Source organism: Pyxicephalus adspersus, chromosome 8, assembly GCF_032062135.1.
Source record: "Pyxicephalus adspersus chromosome 8, UCB_Pads_2.0, whole genome shotgun sequence".
Lineage (NCBI taxonomy): Eukaryota > Metazoa > Chordata > Amphibia > Anura > Pyxicephalidae > Pyxicephalus > Pyxicephalus adspersus.
The window spans coordinates 40,117,737-40,131,326 of NC_092865.1; positions in this window are offsets into that span (position 1 = coordinate 40,117,737).

The following is a 13,590-nucleotide window of genomic DNA, read 5'->3' on the forward strand; positions in this document are numbered from 1 at the left end:
TTCTAATAATTCTTTCTATAATATTGTATATTATAAAAATAGCCAAAAAAATGGTGTTTAATCAGCATGATGATAGGTTTGATACAATATTGAATGTAGTGTCCTGTTATCATTGAGTTTAGTAATATATGAATGTAAATTCATCTTTTATTTTTATTTATTTTTTTTATTTATTTATTTTTATTTATTTAGGTTATCTTGAGCCAATCACACAAGCTGCTCAAATTGTAGAGAAAGCCAAAACATTTTTTGTTACATTTGGATGGAGTAGGGTATTTGTCTTTTTTTTTTGCTTTGTCTACCGTCAAGTAATTTTCCCTACTTACTTTCTGCCCCACACCAGGAAGTAAGAGATCATCTCTCTTTTGCAAAAGGATATACCCAGTTGTCATCAGAAAAGGTTTACCCATTATAAAACATAAGCTTACCCTCCCATGACAAATCAATTTCCATACAGAAGACAATGCATAAAGGGGACTGAGGCAGCAATAGAAACAGGACAGATATTCAAACTGTCCACCACCGACTGTATATTCAAAACCTAACATAAAGGGCTTTTCAAATACTTTTAAGAACAATTTTCATTAAAAAAAAAATAGTTTCTACCTTTACTGGTGAAAAGCCCTCAATCACTACGCCAACTGAGTCCAGTAGGTTCCACGCCATCCTGGCTTCCTTCTTTTCTGGCACAAACTTTCTTTATCTATGAAGACAGTCTTTACCAACAGAAGGAAAGGGGGTCTTCCCCAAAAACAGTAAAAAAAAAAAAATAAATAAAAGGCATCCTTTTATTTAATGTCAAAAATGTGGTGATAAGTCCACTTTAAATTGGACTTTATGTATAGGCAAAACATTTTTGTAGTTCAGGTTAAAGTAAAAAAAATTTACCAAGTTTCCTTTAGGCAAATTGACCTTAACTTCCTGTCCGAGAGACACAACAGAGAGATAGTGGACATCTCCAAAAATAAGAATAGATAGCAAATGACTTTTATGAAATCTATTCCAGGTTTGCTGGATCACCCAGGTTCACTGATGAAAGATTATCTAACTCTTCTTAGTCTTTTCAGAACTGGAGACACTCTTTAGGATTTTAGCCTACTACTATTAGCCTACTTAAAGCAGAACTAAACTGAAATTAAAAAAAAAAAAAATCACACTCAATCACACACACACTTAAATTCCGCAGACCCCTCAATCGCACTGAAGCTTTCCTTGACTGCGTCATCCTGGAATTCCCCTTCGTTCCGGCGTGCAGGAAGTGGCAGGCGCAATCTTCATCCTTCTTCTGGCTGTGTCACCGGACTTGGCACTGCACAGGTTCGGGATTGGTTGACGTAGCCTGCTGTAAAAGAAAATGCGTTAGAATGGCATCTCTTTCCCCTCAGGGAAGAAAAATGTCTCCTCTGATATCAGGCATGCTGTAAAGGGGTGATCAAGACAGAAAGGGGAGGTGCTTCACCTTTTTTTTGGGGAAAAAAAAGGTAAAAACGCAATTTTTACTTTATATAAAAGGGTGGTCTACCCTTTTATGTAAAGTAAAAACTTTGAGTTTAGAGATTTATTATGGTGAAGTCATTTTCCATACTCTTTATATTTTAAAGAGTAAGTAGAATTATTCATTTTTGGTATTTTAGGTTTTAAATAAAAATATTTATTTTCTACACTTTCAAGACTTTTAGAGGTCTATAAATTAAGTTACTCCGAGCATTTTAAATGCTCCATTTGGTGTGGCTTAAAAAATGTAAATTGTAAAAAGCTATTATATTTAATGTTGGGCAGGACACCATCTCTGGATATGTTGTATTGCTATTTCCAGCTTAATATTCCAATAATAATAATCCTTTATATCTGACTAAATGTTGACTGCTTAAACGTAACCCTGATAGTGTATATGGAGTAAAATACTTTATTATCACAGTGTATTAAGATTCACTGGTATTCATGTTGGATATTTCACATGCTATAAGTTAATCATTAAAACAGAAAAATGTATCCTCTCACTATAAGCCTAGCTTTACTAAAAGATGAAAGCCTTTCTAAGTTCTTTACTGTGATGCAAATAACTATTTGAAAAACCTCATTTATCAATAATTGAACTGAAAGATTTATTAAACTTTTGGCTGTATTACCATTTGTACAACAGAATATAAATGTAATATATTAATAAAAGATCGTACTAAATTGCATTACGCCTGTTCTAGTTCTGGTAATACCATTTATTAGATACACATTTGTTTCCAATTTAAAAATTTTACAATATTATTTTAACAATTTATGTTTTAGTTTTTTCTCTCTATAACTGTCTGTTTTTCTTTTTTAGAGCACTTTATTTCATATAGCTTTTAGCTTTTGTAGTCTCTTAACATGGATCACAATGTTTTTGTGTGGCTCAGAAATATTGCACATCCCAGAAAAATGACTAACATATACAGGTCCTGGGTTACATACAAGATAAGGACTGTGGGTTTGTTCTTAAGTTGAATTTGTATGTAAATCAGAACAGGTACATTATTTTAATAAATGCAATTAGGACAGATGTTTGTCTCAACATATTAGGCAGCATGGTGTCAGTTACTGGTGTCAGTTACTCAGTATCAAAATTTTTATAGTCAAAACAGTAAGTATAATTTGATGTTAACAGATAAAATTCCTTTATATTTTTTTAAATACATAAAATGTAAGATTGCATGTCACATCATATACAGTATTTAGCTTCTAAAGCATAAACACATGAACTTTTGCCAGAGTATATCCACAGTATCAACATGAAATATCCTGCCTATCACGTATGTCATTCAATAATTACATGAAAACGAAAAGAAATTGTTAGAAAAATAGGCAGACGGAGGAAGTTTTTATAATTTTCCAATATGATTCACAGTTTAAATATGAACTTTCTCAGGGGATGATAGAAGCATGTGTTTAAAGCAAACTTTAACATTAATCAATAACTAATTAAAAACTTAACAAATAAGCTTCATTGGCTTACAATATCTGAAAATGTTATGCTACTGAGGATAGATAATCTCATAGTGAAGTTTTTTTTTAACAAATTATACATTTTTTGTTACAGATATTGGCTTAATTTGGTGTTTGAAATGGTAAGTCCTTGTTTGTTAAGTCCTAATAAAAAATAAAAAAGTAAAACATTTTTCTGTTTTCCAGTAAAACTTTTACATAACTTACGCAGCCCTAGATAATGTATAATCAACATTGTGACTATAAGGAATTCCACATAAGTGTGGTCTATACACATTATAGCTGATCTGAAAAGTTCAGTTTTGTATAGCAACTTTTCTCACCTTTCCATGCTAAATACAGCACATGTATGAAAAATCTGTTCGTAAATTGTTAGTTTAAAATTGTAAATTTTTTCAAGTGCGCAAAAAGTGTTTGAGACCTAAACTTTCCAAATAAATAACCCAACCTTAACCTTTAAAAACATGAAAACAAAAGGCCCACAACATCTAACATTATTTATATACAGTGCCATTAAAGGCATAAGTAAATACTGACAATAAATCACAAAATACAATGCCATAAACATGTGAATAGTGTGTTTCAATCAATATGTGCAAAAAAGGTAACTATAATTGCAGCCAATGTTCTAAATAAAGTTCAATGGACAGAAGCTGTAACGCAGCTGAACTAATGAAAAATGATAAAACAAATGTCCAGCAAAGGAAAAAAATGGATGTACAAAATGGTCCTGGGCTTTTCTTGTACCCCCTTGCTCTTTTTATTGCCTTGTCTCTTTCATCTGTGTTTTCCATTCTTTTTATTCCTAGTACTTGTCTCTGTGTAGTGCAGGAAAATAGAGAACTAGGATTCTTTGTAGAGAGCTTCTTTGTCTGCTGCCAAACTCAGTTGTTTGACAGGATCTTCTACATTCTAAGACATTTTAAAGCATATCTGTCATAGGAGAATTACAGTTTTTCTCATACATTTTAGATCCCTGGCTATCATTCTGGGGCTGTGGTTTTAACACTCAGCTACTGATTCAAAACATGTACAGAGATAAAGAACTCACCCACATTTCCAAAACAGCATGCAAGTCCCTCATTTGTAATTAAAAAATATTGAAGCCAGACAGTGTTTAATTAACATCTTAAAACAAAGATCACCAAGAGAAGCTAATTTGCTTTTGTCATTTAGGTTCTACTCTAGATTCTGAACATCACAGAGCAATTAGAACTCAGTAAAGACCCATGCCTTGGATAAAATGATGACATCCATGAATATCCATTTAACGCTCACTTAACAAAATTGTACTTTTTGCTGTTATATTTATTAAAAATATTTTATTATGTAGAGCTCACTAAACATACTGTACAAAAATAACTGCAAATAATAAACTAGTATTTCATTATGTTTGTAGTACTTCTGTTGTTATTATAGCTTAAGGCTCACAATCTACTTTTGAAGAGTTAAAATAGTAGATAGCTGCTAGGCTCAAACCTTCTGTTTTCGATTAGGTCAGCTTCACATACCATGTACAATGCATCATTAAATACATCTGGAGCATTCAAGCACACAAGGTTTTTATGTAGCTATTCTGGTCAAATGCAGATGTCCACTCAAGATCTGGTAACATTTAACTCATAACTCTTTTCTTACTACTTTAATTTTTTTCTTAATTCACAAAAAAAACAATCTATATGTCACCAATGTTCTTGTGTATATCATATATATAAGGCTGGAACTTTTGTGTTTTCTTTGATGAATCTCCATGTGCGTTTGCTAAATAAGAGACAGTAAAAAAAATCATAAAAACTGATATCTGTGCACAAATCTTTGTCGTTAAAAGCTGAATTCCAATATTTTTTTTAAAGTAACACTAGTTTTTGCCCCCATACACACCAGTGGTAAAAAGCTTATTTGGTCCAATGGAGTTAAAAATAAGAATTATCTTTTATTTCTTACTTCTCCAACAGAATGTAGGTGGGCCATTGATGTCCTAACATACATTGCAGGACTGGTAGTGTTGTGTTGATATTTAGAAAACGTTATGATCTCAAGGCCAAAGAAGATGGGAGGATATGAGAAATGTGCTGTATGGTGGGAAATAAAACCGTGAAAATAAAGATTAAGTATGTATTTCTGGTTATTCCTTATCCCCTACACCAAGCAAGAACATGCATTTTATTTCTTAAGGTAAAAAGTTTAATTTTAACTAATTTTAAACTAATTTTAACTATAATCCCACAATAAACAACTATTTATAAAATATTTAGCAAAATATTGCAAGAGAAGCAGGGTGAAATATATAAAAAATGTACTGCTAGAGCCCATCTTTGGTAAAAATAAACCTTACTTACCTTTCTTCCCCTTTTAGAAGTGAAGACCAGTGATGTACAGCTGAAGCTCAGGCCCACTGCTAATCTCTGTTGAGGGCCAGTCTGGTGGAGTTTGAGAAAACTTCACCACAGGGCAACAAATAAAAAATGTCCATGTCACCCAGGCAGCAAAGTTAACACCTAAAGAATGACCCTACCACTCTGCAGTGCAAGACTTAATACCCAGTGGGTAGCATTAGCACAGATACAGTGTTTGGGGCTTTTTTTGTAGCCATTTTCAAATGTGATTGAGTATTTAGCTATAAGGAATGTAGATAGTTAAGCTTTAAATGTAAAAGGCACAGTATATAAGACTGGAGTGGGGAATATACAATCAATAGCAAAACACAAAGCCAAAAAAGGGTGGGATAAGAAATAGTAAGCCACTATGATTCCAGTAAATGTAATGTTTTGCAACTTCATACAGGAGCCTTTGCACATGGGAAATCATAGCATAAAATTCAGTGGATGACAATAAAATCTTTAATTTACCAAAAATCCTCTTTTAGCCCTTCACAATCTCATCATTTCGATGTCTGTGGGTTTAAATTAAAGTCAGTGATTAGTGTCTGTCAATGAAAACTCGGCGAGAGAGGCCAATATACGTAAGCAGCAAAATGTAAATTGAAGTCTAAAATCATTTCTTTCTGTATTTGGGATTACAAATCTATTAATACAGTCCTGGTTTATGAGCACTGCAATGTTGTTTGAACCACTGGACATTACTAACATCTACTTGCTAACGCATCTCTGGTGGAGATGTTACAAGTCTTTTTCCCACATTAGTATACAAAGACTTTCTACCAGAGGCTTCAATGAATATCATGGAGATGCACCTGTCTGTCCTTAAACAAAGTATAAACTGACAACTGGAAAAGAGCAAGACGGGAAAAAACAGACTTACAATTATTTTAAATAAACACTTGGATATCCATACACCTACCTCCAGGAGAGTGTTGTTCACTTGGTTGGCTGTTGTGAAGGGGTTTCTCTTCACCATGGAAATGATTCTGCGATCATCCACCACTGTTGTCTTCCGTGGACGTCCAGGTCATTTGGCATTACTGAGTTTACCAGTACTTTGTTTCTTCCTCATGATGTACCAAACTGTAGATTTTGCCACTCCTGATATTGTAGCAATTTCTTGGATGATTTTTTTCTGTTTTTGCAGCTTAAGGACGGCTTGTTTCACATGCATGGAGAGCTCCTTTGACTACATGTTGTCTGTTCACAGCAAAATCTTCCACACCAGCCCATGAAATAGAACGGCCCCATGGAACGGCCCATACCAGCCTATGAAATAACCTTTGAGTCAATTGTCCAATTACTTTTGAGCTCCTGAAATGTAATGATTGTGTAAAAAAAAAAAAAAAGGCTATTTTAGTTCCTCACATTTTTATGCAATCTTTTTGTTCAACCCACTGAATTAAAGCTGAAAGCCTGCAGTTCAACTGCATCTGAGTTCTTTCATTTAAAATAATTGTGGTAATGTACAGAACCAAAATTAGAAAAAAGTTGTTTTTGCCTAAATATTTATGGACATATTCATTTACATGCATATTCATAGACATTCAGGATTCTAAACTAGGAAAACCCAGTAGAAATGAATGGAAATAAAAGCAAACATTTATGTTACCAGGCTCTCATCCAATCACAGACCTCTCCCTGCACAGTTAAGTAGAGTGAACCCCATGGGGTTTTTCAGGCCTTATACTATGGCCCCATTTTTCTAAATGAACTAAGCCAAGCTGTGTGAAACAAGTGGTGCATAACGGCGCATTGATAGTGTTATAAATGAGCCCCCATAGCTGGTATTAGAACATCCATTGATCACTGAGGTTCCCAAGTGCAATGGTTTGATGCCAGAAAGTGGTTGGGGTAACTATTTATGTCAGGTAAGTCTGAAATTAAAACTTTGTCTACAGAATTAGTCTGGAATCTTGACGCTTCACATTTGTTACAAGTGAATTATCATGTCTCACAAGGACCACTGACGTAAAACATCTAAATCAAATGGAAATATACATCAGGGACTGTTTACAGAAAAATGCTGCAGTTACAATATTGATCATATCACAAATATTTTCCATTCTAGCATATATATGTATTTATTCATTATTATTTATACCTGGTCAAAATGTTTACTTGGACAATTTTAAAAATTTGTTCAAACAAGCAGAATGTTAACATAATGCATCTTGCACATGGTTTCCTGGGGCACTCTGAACTTTAAGGTCATTTTCACACAAATGTGCTCAGTTTAAGTATCTCAAAGTCAATTGCAGCTGCATATCTCTTATGTTATAACTTGTTTGGAATGCGTCTTTGCCTTTTTTACTACACTGAAAACATTTGCAGGTGCAGTGCAATTTACTGGACAAGAATCAACGACAAAAGAAGACAGAATTTTACTAAACATCAAAATTAAATGAAATAAAAATGAAACTGATAAAGGGCATGTTCAGTGTGCCTATGCTTGTTTCCAAATTGAGATATATTGGTTCAATTTTACCAATAAGTGCCTCAATGGTTATGCAGTAGAAAGGAGGAATCATGGACAGTCAGATGAAAGTTCCATGGGGCCCAATTTTCTGAAAAAGGAACCTGCATTGTGCACATTTAGAACTAAAATGTTTTGGTTAGGAACATTGCACATTTGTGTTTGCAACACATTTTTTTTTTTTTTTGTAAATAAGCTTTTATGCACTTTTAAAGCAGACCTGTTTTACTTTATATAAAAGGGTAGATAATCCTTTTATATCAAGTAAAAGATATGTTCCATCTTTTGAATGAGAAGCCCAAAGCCTCCTGGTATATGTGACGTCAGGCTGGGGTAGAAGGGGCTTTCCCAGCAATGTAAAAACAAGAAGTACCGATCCCACTTATACGCACTGATCTCATGCCTGCCCAATACAAGATTGGTTGATAAAAGCAGAAGAAGACTGAAAATGGCAGTGCCTGCTGGTTCCTATACCAGAAAGATTGGAGGCTGGTGCAGAACCAAATAGAAGCCCATTGCGGCGAGAGTGAGGGCTCTGCAAAAGTAAAGGTAGGTATACTTTTTTTTTGTTTTGCTATAAATATGTATGTTCTATTCAATGTGAATAAAGAAACATTTAGTATTTGGATTTTCCATGCAGATTTAAAATGCTACTTAACCTACTTTTCAAAAAATGCAATAAAGTGCTGGACATAGTAATAATTGAGACTTGAAATCTATTCTACTACAGGAAGTGTGAATGGACCCCTAAAGGAATGTCATTCTTAAAGCAGAAGTAAACCATCAAAATCAAAAACTGCAACCAGGCAGGTCCTTTATTGCAAAAAAGACAGGCAATGTACCTTGGGAAATAAAATAAGCTTACTTACCTGATTGCAATTTCAACTCACCTGTCCATAAGCTGGATGCTGCCAATCTTCTTCCGCTCCTCTTCTAGAGGTTGGAATTTAGACAATTTTGATTTACCAGGCTGGGATGACTGGGATACCTGGCACCCTACACTGAGGTGCGCAAGCAGAACTATGAAAAGAAGGTTAAGAGCGGACAGGTAAGGGTTTTTTTTTTTTTGCTGAAGGGACATCATCTGTTCCATTTGCAATAAGAATCCCACCTGTCTACAATTTTGTATTAAGAAATATATCTCTACTTTAAAGCATATTTATACTTAAATAAAAACTTCAAGCAGGCTTTTTTATTGCAGAAGGGACAAGGTATGTCTCTTCTGCAATAAAATAAATATACCTGCCTGTTTGCAAGTTTTTAACCAAACTCACCTCTTCTTGTTGCTTCACTGTAACTGGCATCTTCACCCAGTCCTCTTCTGGCTTCAGTATCTTTAGCTATCTATCTTGACAGGCCAAGCCAGATCGACATAACTCTCACACATGTACAAAGGAGTTTATTAATTCTGGACAGCTAGCTGAGTTGTGCACATCATACATTCAAAAGAAGATTGCAAACAAGCATGTAAGTTTTATTGAGGAAAAAACATGTCCATTTTGCCACAGCGAATCTGTAAACTTGTGATTTTAATTGTAAGGTTTAGTGCTACTACAAAACTCAGTTTGCACCTATAGACATTTTAAGTTAGGTGTCTTCATGTATTTACACATGTAGTATTAAATCAGCCCATTTGGCTGGACTCTTTATGAGCTTCAACACACACAAAAACATATCTGCACAGTCCAAAACACATCACATGTGCAGTACGGAATCAGCAGACAAGAGAATAGTCAAAAAAGGCCCGGGGTCAAGCCAGGCAGCAAAAAAGCTAGATCAGAAACAAAGCCAAGAGTCAAGTACTAGAAATAGACACCTGTGACACCCAGGGATCATCTAAGACACAGGGGAATACAGAAGACACAGGAAGAGACTGGAGGCGTGGGTGACACAGGGGTCACCAAAGACACAGAGAAATGCAGAAGACTCAGGAATACACTGGGAACACAGGAACAGCAATACAGAATGTACAAAGGGAACAGGCAAGGGAACAGCAGACTGGACAACAAGGGGTTACAACAGGAGCTGGGCTGTGAAACACTAGGCTCTCCAGACCAGCTTACTGTTAAACATTTAGTTCACAAATCGTAAACTCAATAACATTGCTGCTTACTATGGACTCACTACTGGAAAGTGATGAAGTACTAACTTATGCTGTTTTAAAGGCTAATATGCAACAAAAAGAGCAAACCTCAAAACACAAGATTAAGCCACCACTAAAACATATGGAATCTTATGAAGCACATAAGGCAGAAATTAATAATGACTTGTTAGGGCTATGGAAGAATCAGGCTGAAGATACCTTGCCTTCTGTTGGTGAAATTTAGACAAATTATCCAGTCAACAGACTTCTCAACATCCCAAAGTAAGCCAACCTACGCACAACTACAAACCCCAAGGTTAAGGGTCAAGGAGGCACCACAAAACCTTTCAGGGTGATACCTTCACTTCCTAAAAGATAACCTTTATTAACAACACATCTTACAAGAATCCCAGACTCATAACCCTTGTCTATAATCAATCAATTTACTACACCATACACAATACCCTCTATTATTGTTACTACACAGTATTTATATAAGTGCTGACATTAACCTTTAACTACACGGGTGGGGTCTACACGGACCCCAAGCGCCATTTTATTGTCGTATTTTCGATTTTATGCATTGTAGCCCGCCGCGCTTCCAGCTAATCTCAGTGTGCCACGAGAGCTGTTGAGAGAAGGACGCTTGTCACACGTGCTCATAGGTAAGTACCTTTTCCTACGTTTTGGGGTACCTGGAGACCCCACGCGTGATTATACGTGACTATTGTTATAAATATTATGATTGATATAATTCAGTTTATTTGCAGATATTCTTATAAAAATGAATCGTCCATTGAGTGATGAACTTATGGCAAGAATATTGGCCGAATCTAGTAGTTCTGAAGATGAAGAATGTGATATTGAAGCGGGTATTGCTGAGGAAGAAGGCGATATCAGCGACCAACAGTCAATTCACAGTGAACATCTGTCTTCATCCGAAATAGACCTAAGCGATGACACAGAATCCAGCTCTGATGAACAAGGAATACCAGAGAACAGCTTTTATGGTAAAAACAGATTTAAATGGGCAAAATGTGCTCCCCATTCATCACGTATTCGGCGACATAAAATAGTTGAGGAACGACATAATATATAAAGGCGACGGCGAAAGAACTCATCCAACCATACATTTGCAAAAGACTGGATAGCACACCAAGATTGACGAAGGAAATACAATCAATAATGTGCAAGGTGGTTGGAAGAGACCCCCTACCTGCAACTGTTTTAGACGAAGCTGGACCAAGTGCTCCAAAAATGAAGCGGAGATGCTATATCTGTCCAAGATCAAAAGATAAGAAAAGCACCATTGTTTGTAAAACCTGTAAAAAAACAATTTGTAAACCACATTCCATGTCAGTAATTTATTGTTCACCATGTGAACCCAAAGATCCTTAGATTGTAAGTGTTTTTATATTCATAGTTATTGGCGCTGTCAAAATTTTAATTATTGTTCCTTTTTCATATATTTTAAGTGTTTATTAAACAATTATACTTCTTTTTCAAGGAAAATAAGACTGTTTTGTTTTGTAATTAATTGTTATGTTTACATTCTATGTTAGAAGTAAGTGCCTTAAAAATGTCGGACTTTTTTTAGTTATAAGTTTCAAAGGCTGATGTTAACTAATTAAAAATAAAATACAGGTTATTTCTATTAAAATAAAGTTTTATTGATATAATATAAACCTTAAATTCTTAAATATGTTATAGAAACTTCTTTTTACACAATAATTGTATGGGGATACCTGCAGACCCCACCCGTGACGTTATGTCACTAGAAATGACGCGTATACTTAAAGGTTAAATGCAGCGCTTCGCAAAGTCCATAGTCATGTCACAAGCTGTCCCTCAAGGAGGCTCACAATCCAATGTCCCTATCTCAGGAAGACAATTAATCTTAACTACATGTTTTTGGAATGTGGGAGAAAACCGGTGTACCCAGAGGAAACCCACACAAACACAGGGAGAACCTGCAAACTTCATGCAAATAGTGTCCTGGCCAAGATTTAAACCTGGACCTAGCGCTGCAAAGGTCAGAGTGTTAACCACTGAGCCACCGTGCTGCCCACAGCAGCTATTCAGCTGTATGTGCCAGCAACTGCTTACAACATAAAAGTACGAGAACAACCCATTGACACAAAAACTGAAAAGACAGATATGGCTGACTTTGCCAAATACAAGAATCTTTATGAGCTCCTTAGCATTGGAATCACAAAGTTTAAAGACCAGCCAGAGAAATACAGACACTAGCGAGACACATATAAAGCAGTTATCAAGAACCTAGATAGAGCCTAAAGGAGAACATAATTTGCTAAGTGGCTAGGACCTCAATCTTCAGGACAGGCACAAAGGCTAAATTCTACCAATATTGAGGCACCAGCAATAGGACTCGTTTCCGAAAGATTAGAACAAGCCTTTGGCAGCACTGAGGCCATTGAACTTGCCTTATTTAGAAAACTTCAGAACTTCACAAAATTATCTGGCAAGGATAATCACAAGCTTCAAGAACTAAGTGATCTTAATCCTAAATTGGAAACAGCAAAACTAGATTACCACCTTTCAGGCTCCAGTTATTTTATCTTATCTTGAAGAAAAATGAACTATGGTAAGTTCCGAGTATAAAGCAAATGCATAATTTCCACGTTTCTCTTTCTTTTGTAAATTCATCTGAAAGCTAGCCAGGACCAAAAATGATCCAAGCTTCTTATCTCTGGATTTAAACAGCTCTACCAAAGTCTCTACAACATATGACACATCGAGCAGCAAGTGTAAAGAAGTGCTGTCTCTGTCAGGAAAACTGGACTATTGACCAACACGCTAATTGCCAGGAATGAGGTGAAAAGCTAAATCTTGTGATCCCAAAATCCTGTGTCCCATTCACAACAAGCCTCATCCTCCAAAGAAATGTCAAGTGTTTAAGGAGAAACCCTTTGAAGAACATAAGGCTTTCCTAAGGGAGCATGATATCTGCTAAAGGTGCTGTGCATCTACCAAACATCTTGCCAGGGACAGTAAAGCCATTACTAAATTCAGTTCAGAATGCAACAGTGACAAACCTGTGACAGCTTATAACCCTGGCTCATCCAAACATTTTATACTTCCAAGTGACTTTAAACTCGCATTGACTTGGCGTGGAGAGTGCCAAGCAGCAAGTTACACGTGTTCTTCAGGATTGTACAGATGGAGTTCGTGGCAAATCTTGTGCTAAATAGTCTGGTCAAAGTCTTCCCTTCAGGACAACCAGTGAAAATGTATGCTATCTTAGACGACCGGAGCAATCGGTCACTGGCAAGCGCAGAATTTTTTTTCAGCATTAAAGGGGAAGCCCACTCCTACACACATGTGCTGGTCAAGTGTAGAATGGCATATGGATTTAGGATAGCCTCTGTCTATGGGAACACACTGTTTCCACTTCTAACACTTATTGAATGTTATCAGCTGCCAAACAGGGAAGAGGTTCCAACACCTAAACATGCACATCACCAGCACCATCTGAGATGCATAGCCAAGTACATTCCTCCTCTTGACCAGAAAGCAGAATTCCTAATGTGTTGGGTAGAGAAATTCTTCACAAGCTGTGTGAACAGTGCAATGGTCCGAATGATGCGCCTTTGCCCAGAGGCTTGATTTGCACATTTGGTTGTAATTAGTGATGTTTGTTTAGAAAAAAC